The sequence below is a fragment of the Prenolepis imparis genome, unplaced genomic scaffold (genome assembly GCF_030444845.1).
Source record: "Prenolepis imparis isolate NDT839.2.m4 unplaced genomic scaffold, iyPreImpa1.0 SCAF_4, whole genome shotgun sequence".
Lineage (NCBI taxonomy): Eukaryota > Metazoa > Arthropoda > Insecta > Hymenoptera > Formicidae > Prenolepis > Prenolepis imparis.
This window is the reverse complement of record NW_028141162.1, coordinates 15,072,826-15,087,453: the sequence shown is the minus strand read 5'-3', so window position 1 is coordinate 15,087,453 and position 14,628 is coordinate 15,072,826. Positions and strand designations below refer to the sequence as shown.

Genomic DNA, 14,628 nt, shown 5'->3' with positions numbered 1-14,628 from the left:
TGAATCAATGCGGTATAACAGATGTTTTGTGATATACATATATTCGGAGGATAAACGTAGTATGTACATACATATGACTTCGATTTATGATAAGGATGCTAACTTAACAAAAGTTTTAAAGCTTCAAAAATATTCACGAGTTAATTATTGAGTTATATGTAGTATTTATTTAGTATTTATTAATAGCATTTAAAATTTGCACTATTTATTAATTAATTCTTACATTCTTAAATCTGTACACAGATATGTTTTCTTCCTAATCGAATTTTAATTTTTTGCATACTGTGTCTGCATAACAAGTATTCAAAAAATTTCGAACTACTGATCATAATTTAGAATAGATATATTCACGCTTGTAGGATGCACATGCGAGAAAGTCTCTCGTTAGCGCTTTAAATTATTCTTCTGTACCCATTGTATCAAGTGTTCATTCATTCAATACGATTTGTCACGTGTACGCTAAAAATAATTTACGATGTATAAAAAATAAATTCTTTAAATATCGTATGTATATGGTATTTAAAGAATTAATTTTTTATATACATTGTAAATTATTTTTAGCGTATACACGTGACAAATTATATAATAATCATATTGAATGAATGAACACTTGATTCAATGGGTACAGAAGAATGATTTAAAGCGCTAACGGGAAACTTTCTCGTATGGCAATTCTACGAGTATCTGTTCTTAATTATGATCAATACTTCGAAATTTTTTAAATATTAGTTATGCAGAGACACAAAAAATTACAAGTTATTCAATTCAATTAGGAAGAAAACATATATTTGTGTGCTAGCAGATTTGAGAATGTAAAAATTAATTAACGAATAGTGCGAATTTTAAATGCGATTAAAATACTGTAACTCAATGATCGGCTCGTGAATATTTTTGAAGCTTCATAATTTATCTCTATTAAGTTAGCACCTTCACCATAAAAAATCGAAATAACATATGTATGTCCATGTGTTAGAAGTCTATATTTATAATTTATATCATCTGTATTATATCATGAAGTGCTTTTTGTACTACTTTTTCCAATTTTTTAATATTTTAAAATTGGGAAAAAAATTCGTGCATTTTCAATGTTTAATTTAAAATTATTCAGATCATAATAATGATTTAACTGGCTTTCTACTTTGAAGTTTTAAATGAATTGCTATATTTTCACGTTTATCTAAAACAAATTAAAGTGTATAGTAATATATCTGAATTATTAGAATCGTGCTTTCTCCTCTTTCTCTCTCTCTCTCTCTCTCTTTCATCAAAATTTTTTTCTTTGAGTAAAGAATCTGCAAGACTGACTCTTCGGACACTTCAAGGAACGGTAATACAGCTTTTTTAAAAAGGCACTTTTACAGAATGACTTTTTTTTCATCGGCCACGACAATATGCGTGTTCGACGACACATCACGTATTCGCTAGCCGTAACGTTAATCGCATAAAAGCCCGCCGCGAAAATGACGTCGTTTCTCATCTTCTCCGGTATAACCCGTGTCCACGTAGCTGGAGAGTCATCCGGACGCATCCTACCAATCGGGAAATATCGTGGTGCCGATGCGTCGTACATCATGTATAACCTTACACCTTGAATTTGCAGTAACCACGCACGGCGGTAGGCTCGCCTCTAAACATGCATTAAACTTATATTATGAGCCCGCGGGTACATTTTGACATTTCAGGATGTGTGTGCGCGCCTGTGTGTTTATTTATGTAGATGTGTATGTGTGCGTGATGTGCGATATACCGCTTGGGATGCGCATACGTGCACGTGCGATGCCTGCGAAAATCCCTGATAGTGTATTCCTGGCTAAGAGATATGCGTCGAGACAAAATTTATATATTGAGATTTAATTAGATAAGAGTATATTCTTTCTCTCAACTGTCATATACACATTTTTCTCTGAAAATTTTATTTAATTTATTAGCAGTTGCGGGGGGCAGTTGCGGAGTGTTTCGTACTCATCTATTTTTCGCTCGTAAATATCATACAAATATACTAGTCCTTTTAAAAATTAAAAAATTTGACAAAAATCTGAAAGCTTTAAGAATATATAAATATAGATGTTAATAAAACAAGTATATATCAGAAATCATAAATAAAAGCTCATACAAATAAATGCATGTGACTACTCTCCTCCCCTACACACAGACTCTTTCAGTCAGTGTGAGTGGATAGACGATTGTTAGTGGAGATTTAACCGCGTTGCCATCTTTGCCACATATGTTTGCGTGGCTTGTACCTTGTGCCAGCGGCGCAGTCAACGAACGCATTTATGTACACCAGGCATCAATCAGAGATATACACGCACGCGAAGGTACCGATCTTCGATGGTTCGAGGTCCATTCCGTATATAAGTTGCGACCAGATGCCTCTAGGGTAATACTAAATTTCGACTCGAATTTTTTAAACTCTATCGAATGAAAAAATACTTAAAAACGTATAACAAACAAAGTTTATTTGTGTGAGCTAATATAAAGTCTTTAAAATGTTGGTGCAAATTAATTAATTTAATTTACACCGCAATGTTTCTAGAAACCTTGCAATTATTATAATAATGAGTATTTTAAAAAAATGCTGCATATTAAATTACTTAAAATAACTACTGCATTTGTAATTATAATTATAAATTTAAAATCTCGCGGTTGTTATGTCCCAATTAAAAAATAGCAGAGAATAAAAATCAACTTTAACCAAACTTATAATAAACAAATAGAGAAAATATGAAATTCTAAATTTTTTTATTTTTTATGATTAGTAAAAAAAAAGACAACTTTATGAACGTATCATTTCCGCATCAGCATGAAACGCGAATGGGGAAGAGCTATCGTATGCATACAGTAAAAAAAGGCGCCAGCTTTCAAAGGATTCCAGCGCAGAAGTAAATTGCGTTTGTACAATTCGGTGGAGCGATTATTTCTGTTTATACCAGTTCGCATATGCCGGTCTTTTTTTCTGCATGCGACCGCGGGCGAAACTTGTTTTTGTCGCGGTTCCTCCGCATTATGCGCGTGTGCGGATACAATGACGAACGAAACGAATCGTTCGGATAATTGTCGGTCGAACTTTGGGTTGAATGACTTCTCTTACGGAGGAGAACTGTTTGAAACGTCTGAGTTTGAAGTATATTCGAAAAATTAAACGAGCAAAAATCGTACCTGACTGTGATGCGGGAAATATCTACGTCATTAGAATTTAGAAAAATCTTTTTCAGTGATACTTTTTTTAATGAAAGCCATATATCTCAATAAATGTTATAAATAAACGTTATAAATATTATAGACAAAACGTTATAAATAAAAGTCAAAGCAAAACATTAATTAAAGACTAATATTGCTATAAATACATTGATCCAAGTGAACTCGGAGTTAATGTTTGCTTTCAAATTTGTACTTTAAACTAATTAGCGCAGAAAGATAAATTTAAAATGGGAAGATAAAACAAGAAATTGGGATAACTAGATAAGTAAATTTCTGTGCCGAATTTGTTACTGCTGTACAACGAGTTTTATCAGCATAAAATACTATTTTTCAGTTTTTCGAGAGAAAATTTGCCGATACATTAAGTCGACTTTTTTTGTCCATTGAATTTACTAGCAACTAGCAACAAATCGTTAATTTGCATTCAGTTTCCATTATGCATTTAATATTAATTTCGCAGCAGTTTTATTATTTTCTTAATCACATTTCCGTTTGCTAGAATGATTTATTCGTCGACATGAATAAAGGTTGTTCACCTTCTGGATGGTTCACGGAAATAACTGATCAAAAAAATTTCATTGGATTCGATATGCATATGTAATTTTGATTCCGCAACGAATGCTTAATTTTTGATGCTCTTGCTGTCATTATTACACATCGAGAAAAATCTACTCCATGAATATCTATCAGATTTTTGCTCAGAACTTTATTGGCCAGGATATTGGAAATTAGAAATTAAAATTTTCGTGATATCGCGCTACGTTCTTCTGCCGAAAGAGAGTCGACATCGAAGTTCACGAGGAATTCGTATATGAATGGAAAACGCGATAATTCTGGTATGTCTTACGTATAAAGGGTCCCAGGACCAAAATGCCATATCCAGCAATTGAAAAGCTCGGCGAGTCGCGAAACTTCATTTCCGCCCGAGTTCTCGCCGACAGCGATTATGAGCCGCGAATTCTCGAGGCCGCTCGACACGAATGTTCGAGCCATTGACCTTCGTCGTACACGCCACGAAATGCAATCACGAATTTCACGTGCAGGTGCAAGGGACCACGTGCATCCGCCATCGCATCTTGCGGGGACGCTTAATACTCTCGGCAGATAATTTCGCGACGAAGGAAAAACCGCGCGTCGCAAAAATTCTTTCGCAAAAATGCGGCAAGAAAAATAAAGCTCAACTATCCCGCGCCATCGGCACGCGATATATATAAATGTAAATGAGTAGTGCTTTCGTGGTATGTGCAATTAAGAAGTTATGAAATTCTTCCCTGTCGGAACATCTTTCCCGTATCTCTGTCCCCTTGCCGCCCCGTGCCCCCTCTCTCTCATCTCATCTCTCTATTATTCCGAGTTTTCCAGTTTTATGATTTATAACCCGCAGGAGCGTGTGACGGGATTATGTAATTATTTCGATGCCTGTTGAATTTCGAAACGTGTTTGCGCGAGGTAGAAACTGTGTTAATTATCAAACGTCTGACATCGAAGCGAAATGCATGATTAATATTTGTAAAATTAATCAGGATTTGCAAAATCGTATTTACCGTGATTTTCCGCATGTTGTTTTCCACAAGATTTATTTCCTGATATAGAAAATATTTTTTCAAAATATTAAGCGAATAAGTGTCTCTTTTGATAAGCGCGAAATATTTTGATATATTTATATATTACAATTTGATAATTATTTGTAATTACTATTTTTTCGATAATTCATTGTTTTGTTTATATTATTATTTTTCACATTATTGTTTTATGGGAAAATATCTAACCCGGTGAATATATGCCTGGAACAGCGTAAAGCTCGTTCCGCCATAACATATATTTCTATCGATTATATGTTTCGCCCTTCCCGCCCTAATTTCTCTCTCTTTTTCTCCCTCCCTCTCTTTCTCTCTTCGGGAAGATAAAAATATAAACAGCAGCCGTGGTATCTGGCGGACCGGAAAAATCTGACGGCAAGAGAGCGTGAAAAATGAAAAATAAATAACATCTTTTCACAAGGGTATTGTTACAGAGGTTGAGGCGCCGCTTCAAAAAGGTTTGGCAAGTACGAATCGATACATACGATACATGCTTGAGATATACTAGATTGACATAATGCATTGCATATTTTATTAACGTTATTTTATTTTATAAAGCAGTGTAAATTAATATTGCTTAAGGCGCTCGATACCCCTCAACGCATACATTGCTTTCGTATATTAAAAATATATTTTATAATACTTTATATTTAAAAAAATATATATTTTTACACTTTTTTTACTCTTTCTTCTCTAATTTGGAATTTTTCACGGTAATATAATGTCAATTAAAGAAAAAATTAATCAATATTTCCAATTATATGCACTGTTTCTTATTAGAACTCTTTGATAAAGGTACAATATTTTTGTAAAATCCACATCTTCCGTTCTTTCTCGTATCGAAACACTCTAAAATGCAATAGCATATATTGAAACGCAAAGAGAAAAAGAGAGAGAAGGGGGTGGGATAGGGGCGATATCAAAAATACGCGGAAAATGAAACGTTGTTGCGAACCATTCTTTTTATAAAGCCGTTGATGCGCGCTTCCAGAGAAAACTTGCAATACATCAGGTCTAGATCGATTGACGATGGAGACCTGCATTACATGTATGCAGCTTGGAGCTATAGCTATCCCACAGATGCACGTCATTGTTGCAGTTGCATCGATATCGATTATCGATTATGCATGCGGTGCGTACCGATCTTATTTGACTCGCATTGCGTTTCGAGTCGATCAAAAAAGTCAACGCGAACGAGACGCATATCCGATCATATCGATAATGTCGCTTTAAGCTATTCGCTGTCATCGGATGCCAATAGTTGATGTGTTAATATTTAATTGTGCGCGCGTCGAAATAGCGATCATTAAATACACGGGGATATTTCGGAGATCCGTACTATGGAAACACATGATATTCGAACTTCGACTGCGGACATTAGTTTACTACATTTTCTGTATTTGTGTTTCGGTATTGCGCTAATAGGAAATTGAATACTGAATGAGAAGGTATCGATATCTAACTTAACTGGGAAATATTTTGCAATATATCTCTGCGTATGTAGTAATTTATATTTTAAGAATGTGGAAGATAGATAATTTTAAAATTATGTTAAAGAATATTTCTCAAGATAACAGTTATTATATTAAAGTTATATATTTAAGATATTAAATATTTTGGTATTAACTAAAAATTTACACATATTTTTTTCTTGCAGATTTAATATCGTAATTGCACTTGGATTGGCGATGGACACGAGTCTGTGTGGTGAGTTTATTATATTTATTATATTTCTGATGATCTCTCTCATATTATAATAATAATATGCAGCGATTAAAAAATACGTTTTGATATAAAAGAGAGAAAAAAATAAAAGTGAAGGAAGAAATATAGACAGGAAAGTAATAAACATAGTATTGTCACAAGAATCTAAAGTTATATCTTGTGTTTCTCAAACGCGCAATACAATAATTTATAGCAAGAATTTCGAATAGCGTGTTTTGCGTAAATGCAGTGAACATTAATATATCCATCAATTTGCCGTATACATGAGATAATTCGTAAAATCCGTAGGTGAAAATTATCACGACACAATTTACAGTTGTCTCGCGCAGAACGTGGAATATATTCAAAGTAGGATAATTCACTTTTGATCGCTGGAGAACATAAAAATTGAATTTCAGCCGCTGAAAAAAACGCGATGACGTTTGCCACGATCACTTCACCCTTATATCACGCTTTTAATGCGCTTTTCACTTCTCTGTATACAACAATGCGCACGTAAGCGCGTATATACTACGGTCTGTCATTACAGATTACAGAGAGAGAGAGAGAGAGAGAGAGAGAGAGAGAGAGAGAGAGAGACAGAGAGAAAGAGAGCGACCGCGAGAAAGAGTCGCACGCGCGGACAGGCGAGTGGCAATTAAAGGCGTAAAAGCATTCTACCGGATAGCGCGTCACGCACGCATGCTAATTACGCTAATGAATATTTATTCAATCGCTGCGTGTAACCTCAGCCAGACCGCGTCACAAAGGGCCCGCGGTCGCATAACGTCCGACACGGATATAACATATGCCGCGTATGCCCACACACGTCCCAGGCATACGACACCGTGTTGTGTGGCACGATCCTCGCCTCCTAGCCGAGGTTTGTGGTATGATTCTCTATACTACGTTGGCACCCTCATCCCCTACGATGCGTTCGCCAAGTTCGTCGTCACGCGTGTCTAATTGCGACATTCAGCATCAAAAACCGTATTAACGCGAATATTTCCCTTGGAGAGTTACGCGTAAATATCCCTGATTATATACGGTTATACGACGAGATCCTATGGGAGGTCACGTGAAGTGAACCAGCCGGCGCGTCTAGCGTTGCAGGTAGCGAAATGTCAGAATATCAAATCTGCTTTTCGAAAGAATACAGACTGTTTTCAAAACGTGATATTTACATGAAAATCATTTTCAGCGACAAATAACTCGTCCCATTTGAATTCGCTCTTTCACGTATACTCTTTTCTACAGGATAATCAAATATACAAAATAAATTTGATGAAGTACTGTAAGCTATTTTTATATAAGCGCGTATATATTTAATTTTATGTCTGTTTATCTTGACGTAGTAAATTTTCGAAAAAAAAAGAGATATATTCTAAAGTAAACGCGGAGTTGGACTAAAATACATTTCGTATACACGCTGCGGTAGAAAAAGAGATTTATAATTTTACAAGGAGTAAATATGGTCTCTCTCGCAGTGCGAAACATATGCGCTGGTGGGAATGGATAGAAAAAACTTGGTGAGTACGAGAGCACGGGAAATGGTTTAGGATGTTCGCTCTGGGAAATTGTATATCTTGATATAATATAGCTACTGGTTCTCGCGCAGAATTCTGGACGTAGCCAAACGTTAAGACATAATAAGCGTCCCGACATCATAAAATGCCCGCAGCGCCAACTGCCGCTTGATAAAACTCGTGGAAAGTTTACTGGACGGATGAGTAAGCTCGCATAGAAGAGAAGACTACCAAGTTTATGAGAGTAGCAACTAAACGTATACATATAAACAATACTTTGTATAATATTTTCATTTGTTTCCTCGCGATATACGAAAACATCGCGCACGATAAATAATAAACGATGAAAGAGATAAAAAAAAATTTGCATCACACATGCTTGGGTACGAGACTGAAAGCAAATTAGTTTTTAAATTTATGGTGCGAATTATAAATTAGAAAGAGAGAGAGAAAGAGAGTAAAATTGTAAAATTTAAAATAACAAATTCATTATTAGCTTGAATTAAATTGTAAATTATTCATTATATTTTTTAATTGATAATAAACTTTGGGAAGAATATCTCGTATCTCTCTGATTACGATATTGAGATCAAAATTCTCTAGATTTAAAATAGTAAATTTTTCTCACATATTGCAAGTTTTAAATGAGGAAATAAAGGATAGCAGAAAATATAATTAGAACTTCAAAGTGATAAATCATATTAATTATGTTCCATAAGAAATTATATATTAACTATTTTTTTATATTTTATATATGAACGCAATTCAAATATTTTCATGTGAGCACATGGGACTGCGGATCTTTGTATTATATTTGTTTCATAGTATTCAGATTCTGCGAGTTGCACGTCCTGCACGTGTGTAAGAAAGTTTAGCCGTTTGTAGTTAGTTTACTCGCACGTATCCGCTACTCAGGAATTTTAATTCCTGAAAATTACACCGTCCTGTGCGCAAGTCTGCGTTAAAGGATAATAGGCGAACACGCTATTCTAGTATAATTTTCGTAATACCTCTCTTCGCCACACAATAAAACGTCCGAAGAGCGCGGTGGATACTATGCCCCCCCATCGAAACAAAATGCAATTCTAGGAAAGTTGGATAGACGAATAATTGAACTTGAAGGGATGCAATGAGTTAATTTGCGAAAATTTCCGTAACTATCCACAATTATTAATGTTATCGTATTATCAGTCGTCTGGTAACTATTCGCAATTATTAACACATTGTGGTTTAAAATAATTAAAATAATAAAAATTGAATTAAAGAAATTTGTTTTAAAATATTCTATTAAATAATTTTTGAATATTTCAGCTATTTTTAAATAAAATGAAAGACAGAGAGAAAGAGAGAATAATACGATATTTATGTAAAAATAAATTAAAAAGTAGTTTATTTTATATATATTTATTTTTTATAATTATATATGGATTTTTTATTTATATGATATAAAATTTTGAAGATACTAAAATTTCTCTCTTTCTTTCTCTTTTCTACGAAAGAAATTGAATGGAATATAACATTAAATAACTTTTGTCGCCAAGTAAAAAATTCGGAACACTCGAGCATTATCAACTTCAATATCCGAGTTGTCGAAGAGCGCGAACAAAACTCTAACACTCATGAGAGAGGGTCTAATCTATGCACTCTAGAATTAATTAGCAGAGTTCTGATGAAGCAAGCGGAGCAATCAGAAACTCTGCCTTGTCGCTTAAAGCAAGTCAAAAGTCTGCATACGAGACCATGTTCCGCAATTTCCGATTTTATTACTCCTCTCACCATCGCTTTAATTTGAGTTATTCGATTTGCACGAGTGAATGTATCGAGAAAAGTTTTCGTATATTAATAATAGCTGTAGTTGAGACCGATATCTTAGTAATATTTTAGAATGTGGCACAAATTAAATTTTTTCTCTATAAATTATAGAAATGAGTATAGTTGTATGTAAAATTTAGTGATATATTGTCTCTCTTTAGAAAGATTAAACAATATTGATGAAACAATATTGATTGAAAATGGATTAAAGTATACTAAATGTCGATTTTCTTTAGTGAAAATTCCATATACAATAATAATATCTTATTTTACAAATACACACAAGTTCGATCTGAATCTTTCTTCCGCGTATACATATTTAAAATAATAAAATCAGATCGTATTGCGAATCCGGAATTGATGCTAACACGTCTGATATTATCTCATGTGTGTCGTTGTTTTGACAAGAAACAGCGGCAAACTTGAAGTCTCGTTGCATCTCGCGCCGGGCATAAAACGCTCGAGATCCACCTCGGGATGCATGCATAAATGGAACGCGTTTGTATATGTGTGCACGGGACGCGACGTCACGAAAACGGGGAAAATAGGGAAGCGCGTTGTTCGAGCGCGCTCGTAAAATTGGTATGAAGATGCCGCGACGGCGACGTGCCGCTGCTTGTGGCCCAGGATGAGAATGGTCATTCGTTTCCGGCTCGCGAGAGCAGTGCACTTCCATGGGTTTGGCATAGGACGGGCTGCCCTAACCGCCACAAAATTACCCTACAACGCGAGGGGAGACTACTCTACTCTCTATAAATTTGCAAAACGGTTCGTTAGCACCGTGCTTTTCGCCGTCTCGCTGATATGTAACAACACGGAAATTATACTCTTACTATAGTGAGGTTGAGCTCAATTAGTGTCTCTCTTGAAGGAATCTCCCATAGTTCATTAATCAGAATTAACCGTTGGTCCCGGATGGTCCCGAGCGTGGATCATGGAGCATTTTTCTTCGACATCTGGATCCTGCACTTTGGCAAAAATCTTGACACGTGATATTTTTCCTTGGATCGCTTCGCGTACATTTATTAATCAGAAATTGCGGAATTATCGTTATCGTGTGGCTTTCGCACGAGCCGATGAATAGACAGATGATGGATTGATTCCAAGCCGCAGATTCCGGTTAGTGCAACTTTGTTGTGCACATGGTCTTCGAATATAGATGCCATTCGCTACCGTGTTACGAGTCCCCAATTAGGATAATTAATGATCGCGATATTACGGATATCTGTACCAGCCCGGCGCGATCGATGTATTGCAATTCTCCATCAACGACAAGATACTTAAGATATAAAAATTCGTATAATTGTCGGAGTGTATTACAGAGTTTCCGCATAACTATATTGTGATTACTTATCTCAAAATTAATGACACTGCAATTGCGAGTTTCTCTTCTTTTTCATTCTTACGGGGCACCTTGTATATACCGTGCAATTCGCAATGGTTCGTCGTGTGAACCGCGCTTTCTTTTCCGTGTTTTCTATCCAGTCCGCGATGCAATTCGGCACTCCCGGTGCTCCGACGAGAGACTGCGAAACAAGGTGGCCGACGTGCCTTTCTTTTCTCGACCGCCGAGCACAGAGAGCGAATTATCTCCGCCTCGTTTCCCACGTCGTACGCAGCTTTGTCGCGCGCGGAGGAGAAAGAGGTCGGGGACTCACGCGAATTTCGCGTATAAAAATAACGGGCGCGTGCCGCATTATTTTACTTTGCGAGCGATCGTGCCGACCGCGAACGCATCGCGCATTGTAATGCGTGCGGCCTCCCCCCGACCTCGCAAATTGCAGCCGAGTAATATCTACGTCTGGACGTGACCGCGGAGTCGGATTCGTGTCTCTTCGCGAGAGCCGGTAATTATATCTACTCTCGCTGCGAAAAATCTCTGATTGCGCGGCAGCTTCCCTAATTAGCTGGGGAAATAAAAGGCCATCGTATTCACGTCCGACTTTCTTCGCCCTTTCGCTCCGCGTAGATTGATTCTCTTATCAGGTTTTTCTAATGCGCGTTCGCATACGTTAATTTTAATTAGATTTCAGAAATCTACGAAGAGAGACTTTTAAGAGAGCCCAAAGTTTTTGTATACAGATCGAGGATAAAGTTACTGTAATTAGTTTCAATGTTTTTAAAATTTTTTTTAAATTTATTCAAAAGGGAAATTAAGAGAAACGAAACAAATTTTTATATTTAATTATATTACCCAAAGAGGAAAGCTTAATGCAAGACATGCAGATGTAATCCATTATTGCGATAAAGTTTATTTAAAGTGTGACATATTGAGAGATCAGTAAATAATTTCACATCGATTCTTTAAATAAAATTCTCAAACCAACTCGAGACTATCGAGGCTATCAAATCGCTATTAATTTTAGCTGCTAGAGGGTCGATCTTTCTCGTTTCCAGACGGGCTTTGATCTCAAAAAAAAAGAAAATCGAATTGACGAAAAATTGCCGGAAAGAGAAAGATATTTATTTTCGTCATCCAATCATCACAGCTAATTCATCTCGTTGCGTAATATTGCTAGGCGAAATTTATATCTTCTCCATAGATTAGATCCTGTTACATTCGATGCTCCACCGAATTGCTTCAACACATAGTAGCAGTCGTCGGTATACAATGGCCTGGCGATTTATTCGCCCACCGATATCGCGGCACGATCGAGAGATGGCCAAAGGGGATCGATAAAACTACATAAAGTAACTCATCGACCATAAATGGCTAATAGAAATAGAGGTCGATGGCGTTGTAGGGCTGCTCGAGCGGGGACGCTCTGAAAAAGGTACAGAAATAGATATTGGCCTGATCATTCGTCGTTCCGAAGGAAATTGTCCCATCAGGGGATTGAAAAGGGATCGAGAATAAAGCTCTTTCCACGTATCGGCCCGACAATGATGAGAGCGGGATGCGATAAAGGGTAATATTTCCCAGTTGTGACAACAGCCTCCCAAACTTTTCCCTTTTTTTTTAACTCGCAGTCTTTTTTCTGGGACAATTTTCTCGGAAGACAACGTCGCTCTTACCGAGAGCGATGTTTCGATAAGACGTGAATCTCTCAACTAACTTTGCGAAAACTTAATCTCGACGTGCCGGTCATCGGTGATCGTTATGGCGTTTAACGCGCGCTAAGATTATAATTTGTTGCCTTCAGCGAGAAATTAACATCCTTCAGCTTCGATGACATTAATAGTACGCTGTGTACTTCTCAGGGAGAAGCGAATGGCCCGAAGATGTTTACGCGGCTACATCGGGTGTAACTTCGCTTCTCTATATCTCTTAGGTCCTCTTTCTTTCACTCTTTCTCTCTCCTTATCTCTTCCTTTTTAATTTGGTACTCGCACAAAGCTCCTTGTATTTCCTTTGCCGCGCGAGAAAGACAGGAATCGGCTCGATGCATCCTTCCTCACGTCTTGTTTCGCTCTATCGATCCAAGAGCCAAAGTCTGCAGTTATCTTTCACCCTCTTGCCTCGAGCTAGAGCGTAATTAAACCAGAAATAAGGGGTAAGGATTTGCCTTTAGCAGATCCAAACATTGACTTGAATGTGCACGTATTATTATTATAACGAGTAAAGATAATGATTAGGGAAGAGAATTTAAAAACTTAATTTTCGACTACCTCACTCTTCATCGTTAAATACATAATAATTACATTTTTTAAACAACGTACACTAAATATAATTACGTAATTTTGTAATATTTTTTCAAAATTAATTATTAAAAAAATAGCATATTTATCACTCTACATTTGTACAATTTTTATCTAAAAATTTCTTTAACGAGAAGTAGATAAATATAACCAGTGTATAAAAGTATATTTACTAATTATGAATGTATATCGCAGTCAAATAATAAATTATACACCGGCTGAAAATTTAATGTGGCTTAAATTTCGCTCTGCTATAAGATGCATCTTGCTTCTCGTGAAAGACTGATATTTCGGGATACTTAAATGGCTCCTCTCTCTCTCTTTCTCTCTCTCTCTCTCTCTCTCTCTCTCTCTCTCTCTCTCTCTCTCTCTCTCTCTCTCTCTCTCTCTCACTCTCTTATGTTGGCTCTTCGATCATAAAGCAAAGCGACGAAGCGCGGGCGGAACCACATAATTAGGACGAGTCACGGGGCGCGCTTCCTCGTTGCTCGTTATTTTTAGACGGCGGTGGATGCGCGAAATCCCCGCGAATTTCCAAGCGCGCAAATTGCTTCCGGCGCGTTTCGTCTGTCGGAGCGGGCCATTTGTCACCGCGTGGATTCTGGATGCGCGACGCGCATAAGCCAGCCGTCGCGCTAATAATGACGGCACAACGCCGGCTAACTACAAGCTCATCGCCGCGCGCATTCATGAAGCAATATGCATGCATTTACTCTCTCTCGGACGCGCCACACCACTCTGTCTGCGCTTGGTCTCGCCGCTGCGACGCGACGCCGTCCTGGTTATTTCGCGCATGCACCTAGGACCGTTTATCTATTAAAGGACGTACCCTTGTACGATCAATATTATTGTATGCCATAATTGTACAATACTATCAATAATGCAGAATATTATCGATCGTCCCGAGAGGTTCTATATGAGCCGTAATTGAGGATTGAATTAAGGAGGCTAAATTATTAAACCGAAGAGAGTGCTTTCACTTTTTTACTTATCGAGAGCTTTTTATTTTATTGAAAAGTATTGCGATACTTGCTTTTGCTTTTACAATAATTTATAGTCGCTGTCACACTCGTGACAAATATTTCGTTTTATTCTCGTTTACAGAGTTTGAATTTTGGAGAAGAAGAATTAATATATTTTATATTATATCGTCTGTATATACATAT

General features: G+C 36.7%; 1 long non-coding RNA gene across 1 annotated transcript in view; it reads left to right on the top strand.

The window, feature by feature from the left end:
• The window catches only part of LOC145935748 (uncharacterized), an 82,200-nt gene that overhangs the window by 16,764 nt on the left and 50,808 nt on the right, over positions 1 to 14,628 (top strand). Inside the window, exon 3 of the long non-coding RNA XR_014425266.1 lies at positions 6,439 to 6,488. This is a non-coding gene — a long non-coding RNA (uncharacterized LOC145935748). The remainder of the gene's footprint in view (positions 1 to 6,438; positions 6,489 to 14,628) is intronic.